Source organism: Lycium barbarum, chromosome 1 (genome assembly GCF_019175385.1).
Source record: "Lycium barbarum isolate Lr01 chromosome 1, ASM1917538v2, whole genome shotgun sequence".
Classification (NCBI taxonomy): Eukaryota; Viridiplantae; Streptophyta; class Magnoliopsida; order Solanales; family Solanaceae; genus Lycium; species Lycium barbarum.
Window position 1 is genome coordinate 101,001,993 of NC_083337.1, and position 3,439 is coordinate 101,005,431.

General features: G+C 31.9%; 1 long non-coding RNA gene across 1 annotated transcript; it reads right to left on the reverse strand.

The window, feature by feature from the left end:
* Nucleotides 1-710: 710 nt before the first annotated feature.
* Nucleotides 711-2,596, reverse strand: LOC132642377 (uncharacterized). The gene is made up of 3 exons (XR_009583141.1): nt 2,368-2,596; nt 2,189-2,264; nt 711-1,360 (listed from the first exon to the last, which is right to left on the reverse strand). It is a non-coding gene; the product is annotated as an uncharacterized LOC132642377 (long non-coding RNA).
* Between the last annotated feature and the right edge of the window lie 843 nt (nt 2,597-3,439).

Consider the following 3,439-nt stretch of genomic DNA (forward strand, 5'->3'; position numbering starts at 1 on the left):
CCGACAAACTCAACATCCCCAAAGAACCGTGCATTGTTTGTCTAAAAAATAGCCGTAGTAGTGGGATCATAAAATTTGTAACCCCTAGACCTTTCAGAATGTCCAATAAAATAGCAATTGAACCCGGCATGGTATAATGTGGGACGATACCGCATTGCTCTAGAAATTTCACAAATGATCCTGGGCGTTGTTCACCTGATCCGTCATATCTACCATAGTATTCACCACCACAGTCAAATATAACGCTTTTTATACTTTTGCCAAGTTGGTTTGCAGCCTTATAAGTTTTGAACACATCCAGTGTTTGCAATTTTCATGGATGAGATAAATGTAGCCATATCTTGAAAAGTCATCTATGAACGTTATGAAATATTGCTGACCATTCCAAGAAGCCATAGGAAATGGTCCACAAATATCAGTCTGTATCAGTCAAGTTTCCTATTGGCTTCAAATCTCCTAACATTCTTTTATCTGCTTTATGCAATTCACACATACATCAAAATATGAAAAATCAAGCGGATCGAGGATACCATCAGACAGAAGTCTCTCAGTTCTCCTTTTGGAGATGTGACCTAATCTCTTGTGCCATAATGAAGCTGAATTCTGGCTGGTTAATTTGTGCCTTTTACCAACTGTACTAACATGCAAGGATTCGTTATACGAAGCAGTTGTGTCAATTAAATAAAGATTATTGTAAATGATAAAGAACCTGGTCCAACTAATTTTGAATTATGAGAAAGAATAAACTTTATATTTCCAAATGAACAACAATAACTAAATTTGTCCAAAGTCGAAATGGAAATCAAATTCTGTCTAAAATATGGTACAATAAATGTCTCTTTCAAATCCAAATAAAAACCAATTCTTAACAATAATCTAAAGGGTTCCAATTGCTTCCACTTTCACCGACTTGCCATCACCAACGTTAATGTATCTTTCACAATTATTAAACTTTCGACAATTCAGACAACCTTGCATAGACCCACTGACGTGAGTTGTTGCACCAAAATCTATCCACCATGTGTGTCTTGGTACCGAAGTCAAATTAACCTCAGAACAAACAAAATTAAGAAGCGTACCTTTGTTTTCACGCCAGGCATGATAGTTAGAGCACTGCTTCTTCTTATGGCCTACAGCTTCGCAAAAGAAACAACCATATGTAGATGGTTCCTTATGTTGTTTCTTCTGTGTTGTCATATCCGTAACTTCCTTATTCTTTCTCTTCTTGTCTTTCCTTTTGTCCTTTGGAATAGCGGCTATGTGATCACTTTCTGGAATGACCTTCTTCATGTCATCATACACATGCGATTTGATCTCTCCCACCTTTCCATCTTCATCTTTTCATCATAGATACTCTTATCTGTAAGAGATGGTGGAGAATCAATCCTTAACGCAAGGTCGGGATCCATGACTTCGAGAACTATGTTTAGGTTCTCTTGCCATGATTTGAAGTTAGTGCCATTTAGCATAGAAATGAAATTGATGTTGACAGTAATACTTGCATGTGTAATTTCAACTGAACCAGAGAACAATAGGAAAATAAGCTCACATTAAATTTATACCAAAAACTGAAAATAAATTTGAATAAAGGTAAACCCCATCCCAAGATACCTGACACTCCATTAATATTTCATCTTTGGACGAAATATTAACTTGTAAGTGATATCTTGTCGTAGTAATCAAACACTGATAATAAAAAAACATGTTGAATAGTAAATCTTCCTTTGGGCCGATTTAATTATTCACACGTGAATTACCACAAAATGCACATGTAATTCTGTTGAACATTAATCTTCCTTTATGCCGATCAATATTCACATAAGTTACACACAATTTTTTATATTTTAAAACAAATAAATCTTCACAAGAGATGTCACTTTGGCGACATCTAGCTTCAACTTATTCATCTCAATTATACATATAACTATACAAATATAAAAATTTAAATTCTCTAAAGGAACATATAAATTTCCACGATAAAACAAAATTAATTACTTCTGGGCCTGGAGACGAATTCTCAAACCGATTACCAAAAAAAAAGAAAAAAGAATTCTCAAACCGTAAGCATCAACTTTCACTCAAATCTCATTATTAACCAAACGTTAGCAACCAAAACACAAATTGAGAACAAATTCAAATTATGCCAAACATAATAATAATATTTAAATGGCACTTTTGGTGCACTTACTTTCTGCCAGCCGTAACACAAAAGGAAAACCTCCAGTTTCCGAGACTCTTTCCGTTTTTGCTGCGGCTATTAAACCCTTTAAAAAAAAAAAAAAAAAAAGCTGAATCCATGAAACCAGACAAGAAGAAAAACCATTAAGTCAATGAAATTTTCAAGCCACATATAGTTAAATTTGCTACTTTTCCAGATCTTAATGCCGCCCGCGATTGCCGTGTCTAGCAACTTGCTAGACTTTAACCTAAGCGTAAAACTAAAAGTGGCAACCAACAGAAAACTTATGCTGCAGAGACAGCGGCCTCAATCAAGCCTATTACTCCCTCCGTTTCAATTCAATTGAATCTTTTCGGAGTTCAACAGTCAAACTTAGGGCCTGTTTGGAAAGCCACTTGGTAATTGGAATTGGTGTAATTAATAGGGTAGAATTAAATAGCCTAGTAATTACACAGTATTGTAATTATAATGACCTGTTTGTTTGTCATAATGTAATTATAGTGTAATTACAAGCGTGCTGGTTGCACAAGTGTAATTACAAAGTTAATTTAAAATAAAATTTAATTATAAAAATTAAAATTAATATTTAAAAATATGTGCCTTTATAAATAATATTAAATTAGTTATTTAATAACACATTGTTTCTTGAAAATTTATTAATTAATAATCATATATTTGTAACTAATATTGTAAAAAATAAATGATATCTATTTTTCAAATTAATAATATTTTAATTTTAATTAATTATAAAACTTAAAAGCAGACTTTTTTTGTGAGAACATCATGGATTGAATACTTGACCAAAAAAAAAAAAAATTTATAAATATAATGCCATAACATTATTCATATATTTGACAAAAATAATAATTTATCAGTTGTAAGTGAAAAAAATAACATGCAATGTGAAATAACAAGTCAATAGTACTAAAGCAAATAAATAAAAATCGAAAATATAACCTAAATTCAAAATCCAAAAGAAAAAGTTTAACATAATACTCTTATGTCAAATTCCAACATCACAGATTCATCGAAATAATGAGTCACCATTGATATCGACACATCTGAGATCGCCAAATGCTCGGGAGTGTAACTTAAGTAAATATAATTCAAAAAAAGGAAAAATATAAGTCTATAACCTCATTCACAACGAAAGTCTACTTTAATAACATTGTTCATTATATGTCAAGTTTGTTAATGACTCATTCTTTCTAATATTAAGAGGTGTAGTTTCAAAAATTAGAATAATAACACGGTTATGCT